Source organism: Bombina bombina, chromosome 3, assembly GCF_027579735.1.
Source record: "Bombina bombina isolate aBomBom1 chromosome 3, aBomBom1.pri, whole genome shotgun sequence".
Taxonomy (NCBI): domain Eukaryota; kingdom Metazoa; phylum Chordata; class Amphibia; order Anura; family Bombinatoridae; genus Bombina; species Bombina bombina.
Window position 1 is genome coordinate 866,144,601 of NC_069501.1, and position 12,780 is coordinate 866,157,380.

The window sequence follows — 12,780 nt, forward strand, 5'->3', positions numbered from 1 at the left end:
TTCTTTTTAACACACACATACCAGAAAAAAAATTATATTCTTCCTTACACACAGAAATAAATTCACAGTCTTGCTCATACACAAACACACAGGAACTAACTCACACTCCTGGTCACAATGACATACACATATTCATAGGAACAAACTCACATTCTTGCTCACACACACACCTACACAGGAACAAACTCACACTCTTGTTCACACATACACACAGGGACAAACTCACACTCTTCCTCACACACAAAAACACAGGAACAAACTAACATTCTTGCTCAAAATGACAGACAGCCACAAACAGGAACAAACACACTTTTACTCACACACATCTACACACACAGGAATAAACTCACACTCTTGATCACCCACAAACACACAGGAACATGCTTACACTTTTGTTTACACACATATGCATACACAAACACACATAGGGATAAACTCACATTCTTACTCACACACATACACAAACACAAAGTATTGCTAACACACACACAGGAACAAAAACACTTTAGCTCTCTCTCTTTCTTTCTTTCTCTCTCTCTCTCTCTCTCTCTCACACACACACACACAGGCTCACCCTCTTGCTCACACACACAGAAACAAACTCACACTCTTGCTCACACGCAAAAAACATAGGAACAAACTTACACTCTTCCTCAAAATGACAGACAGACGCAAACAGGGACAAACACACTCTTGTTCAAACACACATACACACACAGGAATAAACTCACACTTTTGATCACCCACAAACATACAGGAACAAACTTACACTCTTGTTTACATATATACATACACAGGGATAAACTCATATTCTTGCTTACACGCACACACACAAACTCATAGTATTGCTAACACACACACACACACAGGAACAAACTCACACTCTTACTTTCACACACACACACACACAAATAAACTCACACACTTGCTCACACACAAACTCACAGGGACTAACTCACATTCTTTTTAACACACACATACCAGAAAAAAAAAATTATAATCTTCCTTACACACAGAAATAAATTCACAGTCTTGCTCATACACAAACACACAGGAACTAACTCACACTCCTGGTCACAATGGCATACACATATTCATAGGAACAAACTCACATTCTTGCTCACACACACACCTACACAGGAACAAACTCACACTCTTGTTCACACATACACACAGGGACAAAATCACACTCTTCCTCACACACAAAAACACAGGAACAAACTCACATTCTTGCTCAAAATGACAGACAGACACAAACAGGAACAAACACACTCTTACTCACACACATCTACACACACAGGAATAAACTCACATTCTTGATCACCCACAAACACACAGGAACATGCTTACACTTTTGTTTACACACATATGCATACACAAACACACACAGGGATAAACTCACATTCTTACTCACACACATACGCAAACACAAAGTATTGCTAAAACACACACAGGAACAAAAACACTTTAGGCTCTCTCTCTTTCTCTCTCTCTCTCTCTCTCTCACACACACACACACACACACAGGCTCACCCTCTTGCTCACACACACAGAAACAAACTCATACTCTTGCTCACACGCAAAAAACACAGGAACAAACTTACACTCTTCCTCAAAATGACAGACAGACGCAAACAGGGACAAACACACTCTTGTTCAAACACACATACACACACAGGAATAAACTCACACTTTTGATCACCCACAAACATACAGGAACAAACTTACACTCTTGTTTACACATATACACACACAGGGATAAACTCATATTCTTGCTTACACGTACACACACAAACTCATAGTATTGCTAACACACACACACACAGGAACAAACACACTTTTGCTCTCTTTCTCTCTCACACACACACTCACACACAAACTCATAGTATTGCTAACAAACACACTTTTGCTTTCTAACACACATAAATATATACACACACACACACACACAGGAACACGTTCACACTCTTGCTTAAACACACAAAATTTGGGATTATCCTAAATTATGAAGGTATAATCTAGATTTTATTAAAGACACAGAGACGATTATTTTGCATTCTCTTTCTTTACTATTAAAATGCAGTTATTCAAAGATAGATAAAAGTACAACAAACTGTCAAATTTAAAAAGTAGACAGTAAACAAATAATAAATCAGTGACCAATAAGGATAGAGAACTGATTACATTAAAATCACATAACCAATCAGATTGAATATGAGTCGTATAAACTGTCCAAAATACAGCAATACATCCTCTTTCTTTGAAACTGAAGAAGGAAACAGACGATCCAACATGAAGAAATAACTCCAAACGAACAGGAAGCAGAAAACCATGAAGAGAAGAAGCTTGACGAGAAAAATCATCCATGATGAAAACTCCAACTTGTCTGGAAGGATAGAAAAACAAATGGAAAACTGTTGAAGATGTGGAAAACTTGATAGAAGGTCTGACTTTTTCCAAAGGTGTGAAGGAACAAAGTCTCTTAGGAGAAGATCCTTATTATTGGTTGATAACTGAAATAAATATACAATTCATGTTAAAATATATAATAAAACACATCAAGGGTGGGAAAAAATATATATAACAATATACAACAGAGGAGGGAAAATAATCATATTTTGCTAGTTTAAAGCAACTAACAAAAAAAATTTAACGAGGCATGTTCAATGGGTTTAAAATAAAATTGTTTGAAAATAGAATCAGAAGACCAGTCAGCTGCATCCAAAAATTGTTGAAGGGTAGCAGCTTTCAAAAATGCTTTAGAAGCGGCTGATCCTCTAACAGAGTGAGCGGAAAAAGAAACATCAATACCTGCTTCACTCATAACCCACCTGGCTATAGAAGTAGAGGAGACAGAATGATGAGGAGGAATAAAAGATAGCAAAAGTTGATTAGAGGAAGAAGAACGAAAAGAAGAAGTTCTGCATTCATACTCTTTGAGACATACAACCACACAAAGAATAGGTTCTGAAGGTAAATATGGATAGAAAATAGAAGTAGAAAAAGATTTAGTTCTTTTAGAAATAAAGAAAGTAACACCTTCAGGAGTAAAACGTTTAGAATCTAAATCTAAAGCTCTGACATCAGAAACTCTACGAAAAGAAATTAAACACAAAAGGGTAGCCAATTTAGCAGTAAGTTGTTTTAAAGATAAAAATTCATTAGAAGGCCAAGATTTAAAAAGGGAGAAAATAAGATCAACATCCCAAAAAGAAGAATATTTAGGAGTTGGAGGTCTTTTAAGTTTAATTGCTTTCATTAATTTACAAATTAAAGGATGTTGACCCACAGGGAAAATATTAATAAAAGAATGTTTAGCTGAAATTGCAGATCTAGAAACATTAATGGTTCTATAAGCTAATCCTGATTCGAAAAGAGAAGTGAGAAAATTAATTATATAAATTATATCCACTGAAAGGGGATCCAAACTTATTTCCAAGCACCAGCCAGACCATCTGGTCCATGCGGAAAAATAGCATTTTTTGGTCCCGGGGGCCAAAGAGTCCCCAATGAGTTCTTGAGCTTGTTGTGATAAACCTTTGAAAGAAGAAGATTGCCCGAAATTGACCAAGCTATAAGACAAAGAGATCCTTGAATGATAAGATTGTGAGGATGACCTTCTGGATCTGATAACAGAAGAGGAAAAACAGGAAGAAGAAGAGGATGGTTGACAGACAATTCTAGAAGAGATGGGTACCAGGGTTGAGACGGCCAAAGAGGAGTGATGAGAAGAATTGAAAGAAGATCTCGACAGACTATTGAAATGACCCTCTGAATCATTGAAAAAGGAGGAAATGCATAAGCTGTCTGAAGAGGCCAAGGATGAAGAAATGCATCTATCGCCAATGCCTCCGGATCTGGACGCCAACTGAAATAAGGACGAATCTGATGATTCAGTCTAAAAGCGAACAGATCCATCGAAAAGGGACCTCTGAGAGATTGCAGCGTATGAAAAACTTGATGATGAAGCTTCCAATCGCTGGAATCTGTCAGATATCGAGAACCCCAATCCGCCGCGACATTGGATAAACCTGGAATATATTCTGCTTTTACCGAAATATTTCTGTCCAAGCAAAGATGAATGAATTCTTTCGTAATAATTGACAAATCTCTCGATTTTGTACCACCTAGACGATTCAAATAACGTACTGCAGAAATATTGTCCATTCTGAGTAAAATGGACACAGGAAAAGAATCTTTTACAAAACTTTTGACTGCAAAAGAGCCTGCCAAAAGTTCTAAGCAATTGATGTGAAAATGTTTTTCTTCTGAAGACCATTTTTCTCCTGTGATTGAAGGACCACAACGAGCTCCCCAACCCGTAAGACTGGCATTGGATTCTATAATTAAATCCGGAGATTTCCCAAAAATGGCTCTCCCGTTCCAAGCTTCTATATGAGAAAGCCACCATGAAAGTTCTTCTTTGACTTCCGATGAAAGAGGAATGAGATGAGAATAAGATAAACCTTTCTGAAGGTGAAAGATTTTTAGACGTTGAAGTTCCCTGTAGTGAAGAGGGGCAGGAAAAATAGCCTGAATAGAGGATGAAAGTAACCCAACTATTCTGGCTATAGTCCTGATGGGAACTACAGACAAAGAAAGAGTTTTTGAAATCTCTTTCTTGATATTCACAATTTTTTCTCTGGGAAGGCTTAAAGTAGATTTCATTGTATCTATTAGAAAACCCAAAAAGGTTAGAGATTTGGTTGGAGAAAGAACATATTTCTCTTTGTTGACTAAAAAACCTAAATTTTCTAAAATATAGATAGTAAGGTTGAGTTCAGAATTCAAAACAACTGAATTTTGATTCATAATCAAAATATCGTCTAAATAGATGATAAGACGAACACCCCGAAGACGAAGCCAAGTAATTATAGGTTTCATCAATTTGGTGAAAATCCAAGGGGCTGAAGATAATCCGAAAGGCATGCAAGTAAATCTCCAGGTTTTTCCTTTCCAATTGAAGGAGAGAAATTTCCTGTGATCTAGAGCTACCAGAACCGTGAGATAAGCATCTGTCAAATCTAATCTGACTAAGAAATCGTTGTCTAGAAGACAATCTCTGAGAAGATGAATACCTTCTATTTTGAAATGTTGATAAACCACGAAGGCATTTAGAGATCTTACATTTATAACAGGGCGAAATTGACCATTTTTCTTTATTACTAGAAAAAGATTGCTGAAAAAACAATTTTGAAGATCTGAAACTGGTTCTATTGCTTGTTTTTCTTTTAAATTTAGAATTTCTTTTTGAACCAAAATGTGAAAATTTTAACTGGAGGAGAAATAAAATCTATAAAAATACCTGAAACCGTCTGAAGGACCCATTGATCTGAAGTTATTAACTTCCAGTTTTGAGCAAAAAGAGATAATCTGCCTCCTACTAAGTTTTGGAAAGAATTCTGAGAAGGAGGAAAATAAAAGCTTACCTTGAGATGGGCGAGATCTTTGCCTCGAACCTTGGAGTCTAGGATTCCAAAATCTTCCTCTGGATGGGAAGAAATTTGAGGAAATTGGATTTTGAAATGATCTTTGTGAATTAAATTGCTGGTTGGTAAATTGAGACCTGTTTGGATATGAGGCGCGGCCAGGAAAGCGGCCTCTACCTTTCCCAGCCTGGTCAGAAAAACGTTCTTGATGAAAAATCTTTTTCATAGATGTACGAACTTTATTCAGATTAGAGAAGGTATTTACATAACTGTTAAAGGGACATAATACTCATATGCTTAATCACTTGAAACTGATGCAGTATAACTGTAAAAAGCTGACAGGAAAATATCACCTGAGCATCTCTATGTAAAAAAAGAAGATATTTTACCTCACAATTTCCTCAGCTCAGCAGAGTAAGTTCTGTGTAAAAAGTTATACTCAGCTGCTCCCAGCTGCAGGAAAACAAATTTAAAAAAATGAAGAAATGAACAGCAGCCAATCAGCATCAGCAGTGCTGAGGTCATGAACTCTTACTGTGATCTCATGAGATTTGACTTAACTCTCATGAGATTTCATAGTAAGCTTCCTTTACCTGATTGGGGAAATAATATGAGAGTGCACGATGCTAGTCCCTTCAGATGTCCCAGGACAAACACACTAAAATGCTGCTTAGAAATCCTTTACAATGGGAGGTGGCTACTGAGGAACTTTTGAGGTAAAATATCTTTCTTTTTTACATAGAGATGTTCAGGTGATATTTTCTAATCAGCTTTTTACAGCTATGCTGCATCACTTTCAAGTGTTTAAACATTTGGGTATTATGGCCCTTTAAGTTCTTTAATAAATGTGTCTCCAAATAAAAGGCCATTAGTATCTGTATGAATTTCATTAATTGCGAAATCACACACCTTGGGGTCGATACGTCTAAGTATATTTTGTCTGCGTTCGGTATACATGGCAGAGTTAGCATTACCCAGAAAACTGAGCATCCTCTGAAGCCATTCTCTGACTATAACCGGATCAAGCAAAGAATTGTCATATACAGCTTGCTCCGATAAATCAAATAGCTTAGCTAAAGGACCAATAGTGTCAAGCATTTTATCTTGACAAATTTTCCAAGCACGGTCCATGCCTTTCTTTAACTTAAAACCTGGAGACCCTATGAATTTTAAAGTTTTTGGATCTACTTCAGGTGTAATACTAGCGTTGTTAGGAAGAATAGGTCTGGGGCATTCTGCCCTCATCTTATTTCTAGAGTCCCTCTTTAAGGGTTGACGTAACTGGTAGTCAATGAATTCCGCAATATCAGATGAAGGGCACCACGCCGCAGATCTAGGGTGGTGCAGATCATCTGCATTAAACCTAGGATTTCCTAGGCAATCAAAAAATTTAACTTTTGAAGAATCTAAATGTTTAGATTTTTTAAGAGCTTTTTTAAATTTTTTAATTTTCGGAGAGGCCGAAGAAGAATTAGACATATAATTTTCAGATTTATTAGAATCCAAAGAGGAATCAGAATTAACTTCAGTATCAGAAATCTCAGATTCTTCATCATTGGCCAAAGCCTCTCCCATAAGTAACCTCTTGGGAGTAGAGGGAATTGCAGGTGTTTTCCTTCCTTTCCTGCCAGGAACAACAGAACCAGAGACAATCTGGCGAGATTTCTGGAGTAATTTTTTACTTGTTTTAATGCCACTTGAAATAGGCCTTTTTCTTTTTAAAGTCTTTTTATTTGATTTATTAATTAATAAAGAAATCTTTTCAAGCATAGAATTCATTGATGTGTCAATCATCTTTTGAACACCCTCTGAATTAAGAAGGTTCAAATCTGAAGATTGAGACATAATTAAAATATAAAACAATTTAAGATAAATATAAATTTAAAATAAACAGTAACAATAAATTTTAAGAATCTAATTAAAAAAATGTATATATATATATTGACCCCAAGAATGTGATTTAACAATATAATGGAAGAAAAGAAAAACTTAAAATTATTTAGCAGAAATAATTAAAATAGCCAAAAGATGGAGACAAAGCCCATCAAAAGGAACAAAATGCCAAAAACTAAAGAACATAAATAAACTCTGAGCAGCGTAATCAACAATGAAACAAAGTAACGGCAATCCGACATGTAACAGCTGATTGTCGGAATGAGGACGGGAGCAGGAAAAACTAACTGCGCAATAACAGAGACAAAGTCAAGATGGACGTCGGAACAGTGCTGCATAACGCAGCAGGGGATAAAATGAACGAACCAAGTAAAGAGTGCTTCTAAATCGCTGAAAACAATAAGGAAAGAAAACCGGAAGGGAATATAAGTCTAAGTATAATAGAACAATTAAATAAAAAACCAACGAAAATATCGATAAGTAAATAATAAATAAACACAAAGTGTATATGTAAATATAATGACAAAGACAATAATAAAAATTTTAATAAAAACAACCAACGAAAAACAATAATAAAGTTTATAATATAAAAATATTATAAGCAATACTTATATTTCAGATGCAGTAAAAGAAAGAGGATGTATTGCTGTATTTTGGACAGTTTATAGGACTCATATTCAATCTGATTGGTTATGTGATTTTAATGTAATCAGTTCTCTATCCTTATTGGTCACTGATATATTATTTGTTTACTGTCTACTTTTTAAATTTGACAGTTTGTTGTACTTTTATCTATCTTTGAATAACTGCATTTTAATAGTAAAGAAAGAGAATGCAAAATATGAGTCTCTGGTCTTGTAATAAAATTAGGATTCTCACAGCAATCTATTGCTCTTCCTTCTTTTGGTGTTTACCTGGAAAGGCCACCTCATATTCTTGAGAAATGGGTCTGCTCCTGTGTACTGTTCATGAAAGTAGCACTGGGCTCCACTGTGTAATCTGGCTTTTACTGCCCATCATAGACCAAGTGATTAGTGGTCATAGCTGAGATATCTAGCTAGTATATGAAGCTGCTCTCTACATTGACGATACATAGATGTATGATGTATTTCAAGTAGGATTAATTACTTAAATGGAATTGAACATTTTACCATACACATTTTGATTATTTCCTTTATGTAAAAGCACTTAAATACTATGAATAGGTAATGAAATCTAGCCATACACCTGGTATTTGTAGTTAATAGGGATTATATTAAACTAAAAATATCAGAAATTATTAACAAAACACATGTCAAAGTTTCAGTGCAATTCTTTTATACTGTCCTTATTCCCTGTTCAATGATGATCAAGTGTTTTATTTAGATAGATCAGAGACACTTGCTTAGTATTTTTCAGCTACCCTACTCCATTACTGCATCACATCTATGTCAGTTCTACTGTATGTGTCACAGAGATAACTTCCCTCCCCTCTCATTTGCCACATGTGGTACAGAGGGCTGATACGTGAAATGTGTCATCGGGGTCAGGAATCTGATCTAAGGTCTGACAAATGGGCTGCAAGGCCAGACATCTAGCCTAACATCTGATAAGGGTACAGGCCTGAGAGATGGGCTGCAAGGACAAGGGTCTGAGCTGAGTTCTGATGTGTATGAGGATTCCAGATGAGCTGCTAGACCAGTCATCTATTTTAAAGTTTGATGTTGGCATGGGCTGAAAGAGCTGCGGCAAGGTCAGGCTCTAATTTGAGATCTGGTATGATATGGGGCTGCAAGAACAGCTGTAGAGCCACACTCTTATTTAAGGTAAAATGTAAGTATGGGGCTGGCAAAAGGATTGCAGGGCCAGTATTTGATCTGAGGTCTGATGTGGGTAAGTGGCTGCAAAGCCAGGGGTCTGATGTGAGATTTGATGAGAGTTTTTCATTGAGAAGTGCTGCAAGGTCATTGATCTGATCTGAGGTCTAAAGTTAAAGGGACAGTATACACTCATTTTCATATAATTGCATGTAATAGACACTACTCTAAATAATAAAATGCACAAATACTGATATAAAAATACAGTATAAACTGTTAAAAAAAATACTTAGAAGCTCTCAGTTTAGCTTTATTGAAAAGGTAGCTGGAAAGTCCATTGCAAGTGGGAAATAATAAATAACACTCACCCTTCTTTTGCATATGAAAAGACCCTTTACACAAACAGGAGCAAGCTGGAGAAGATAGCTGATGGTATTCTCATAAAACTTTGGGGCTTGGTTAGGAGTCTGAAAATCAGAGCAATGTTATTTAAAAATAAGCAAAACTATACATTTAAAAAAAAAAAAAAAAACTTTATGGGCTTTATAAATAGATCATCTACAAAATGTGTATGCAAAGAAAAAATGAGTGTATAATATTCCCTTTAACAAGATGCTGACAGGGGACTATGGGGTCTGAAATAAGAGACCTTGAAGAGCATTTCAGATGTAAGGAGAACCATGTAAAGGAGTAATCATGGATCTTTTTTTTTTCCTCTTCAAAATATCTGCATGCAAATAAAAAGGCTCATGAGTATTTTCATCTTCTCTACATTACTGTGGACAGTTAGGTACAGATATTAATGAGCTTCTGCACTGATCAAGCAACTACTGTGTAGAATGTTAAAAAATCAAAGTTCTATCTATATCCTGCAAGGAGTGGACAAGTCTCTCTAGGGAAGTGTAACAAACTCGATTTTTAGAGCTACATTACAGTAAAAATATGTGTAAAATAAAAAATCAAAGTTCATTATGACACTTAATCAAACATTTATGGGGAACTTCATTTTTAGTTCAACTTCCCTTTAATATTTGATAGAGTACATAGAGTAGGTGTAGGGTATTAGGGGATAATAAAAGTAACTTGAATTGGATCCATCGTTTCCCTTATAGGTATTTGGATCTCATGCTCAGAAAGTGGCCAATCAGCTCCAAAACAGGAGGTCATTCATTGGTCACTTGGGCTGACATATTGCTTTTCCACAATAGAAGTAATTTATTGATCCCTATATTACCATCCCTTTACATTGCATTTCTATTAACAGATTATATTTATTTTGTGCTTTTATGGGTTAAAATAAAGTAGACATTCTAACTTGAATATCTGCCACAAATACATTGTTATTAAACAAAAGCTGAAGCCTATGAAATTAAAGCAAAATCCAATACAGACTCGTTGAAAGTGGGTAATCAAGCTTAGCCATAATGTCTGGCCAAGCACCAATAATTACAATTTCAAAGGAATACCTTCAATGGGCAGCATAATGTAGTGAATTTGAATGTGTAATACCCTTCTTGTATCTTAACAATAGGAAACAAATGTTTTAGTCAACGCATTACTGAAATACTGTTTTCCTTTTTGTTAAAATAAATGTGTATTTTTGAGCATTAAAATATTCTGAAGTGGTTCAGTCTGTGAAAATTACAATATACCAAAAATTGCTTCTATGAAAAGAGTTTTGAATTTAGCCTATTTTTTATCTTACAACAATTTTTGGGGGAATTAAAGAAATATTAAAATACTTAGTGAAACATTGAAAAGGAAAAAGAAAAACATATATTTTATCATTCGAAAATAAAATTTGTATTGTAAATACCTGTAATGTTGAAGGAGAAACTAAAACACAAGAATATGTTCATCTTTAGTAAGCAATGTGTGAGAGGTGGGTGAATAGTAGCATTTTTAGACTGGTTTAGAATAACGTTATGAAAGATGGAGAAAGAATTGTAGAAATGTCCATACATAAATAAGGATAAGATAGAACTAAATTATTAACTATGTAAAATCTAACAAAAGCATCTACATTTTTAGGGAGGCAAACATTTGAATTTGTTATAGAATGCTGTTATAGAAAGCTTCAACAACAAAAAATCCCACAGGTAACTGTGTACAGTCTCCATTAGCTCTATACCTCCAACAAACCAGGGCATTTGCTGTGACATCGAATTTATTAGCACAAACTGTAAGTTCACTGACATCACACATGACATTGCTGATGACATCATTAAAGAAACATAAAAATTGGCACTGTAACAGTAATATATGTAGGAATTAAAGGATTAGAAAAAATCCCTGGTGCTTACCCTTGAACTAATAGTTAATAAATTTAGGAAATGGGGAAGAAAGGACAAGAAGGGGTTAAATAACACTCATTCCAATATTTATTTGTGAAACCAGTTGAAACAAACTTCAACTTATAGGCTAGTTAGATAGACTTAAAAAATTGAATTTTTATTATATATATTATTAAAATATAAAACCACTAGTAAGTATATATTAGGTTCCCAAACAAAACTAATAAATATGGCCACTATTAAAGAAAGGCAAAACAGTTCAACCACCTCCCTATATTCCTGGCCGGTATCTGGATACCCCGGCTTCAGGTGACAGAGATGGCTCAAAGCACTGAGTTCCCCGAGATAGCCGTAAGCAAGAAAAGACAGGAACGATAATTATACTATATGAAAAACAACCAAACATTCACACTAACCCACAAACGCGTTTCGGCCGAGTAGCGGCCTTTCTCAATGTGCTTTCAGAACAAAGATTGACTAAGACGAGTCGGTGTGTGAGGCGGTCCTTTAATACCCTGTGTGATTACCCAGTAGGCCAATCAAATCACATACATTGTTTACGCCCACCTTTGGGCGAATCAAAAGTGATATTGTGTCACAGGGAGGAGTAGGGGTGTCATGCCCAAGCGTGTATGTTGATAGGTTATTAGTGTTATGTGCTTTAACCAATCTGGAACATTGCTTGGATTGTTTACATACAACGAGGTTGCTATGGTACCCTAATCTTGTTAACAGACTTCATCGCATACAGTTTGTTTGCCCAAAAAGCTTTGCGTGCACTTAAAGAATGGTTACGTTTGGAGCTCTGTACATTCTAAAAGGAAATACTGATTATGTAAAAAACATCACTTCCATGGTTTATATGTAGCTTGCGAAAAAACGGACCAAGGCTATCCTATAACCTGCATAGGTAATCTATATAGACGTGGGGTAAAAAACTTTTAATAAACATTTTTGTATTCATTGTGGTCCACATATTATTTGAATGAACTTTGTATAACTGTGAAGCACAAAATGAAAGTAATTATAGTAGAAATTATCACAGACATATATCTATGATATGAAAGATTTTAATATCCTTTATAAAACATCAAAGAAATATAATATACATATACATCCAACAATAGGATCAAGACTGCTGTATAAATTTAAAATCATTATATATTCCCATTTCTATGCACTGTTTAGTAATATACCAGTGCATAATGAGAATTAATGACCAGTCATGTTCAATTATTATATCTTACTCCTATTGTTCTAGAGAGTATAGTGTAAGGTCTGTGATTTTCTAAACTATTTTTGACTTAGAAATTTTGTAAAACAAATTTTTATTAATAAAGTTTAAAACTTTGTTCACTGACTATAAAT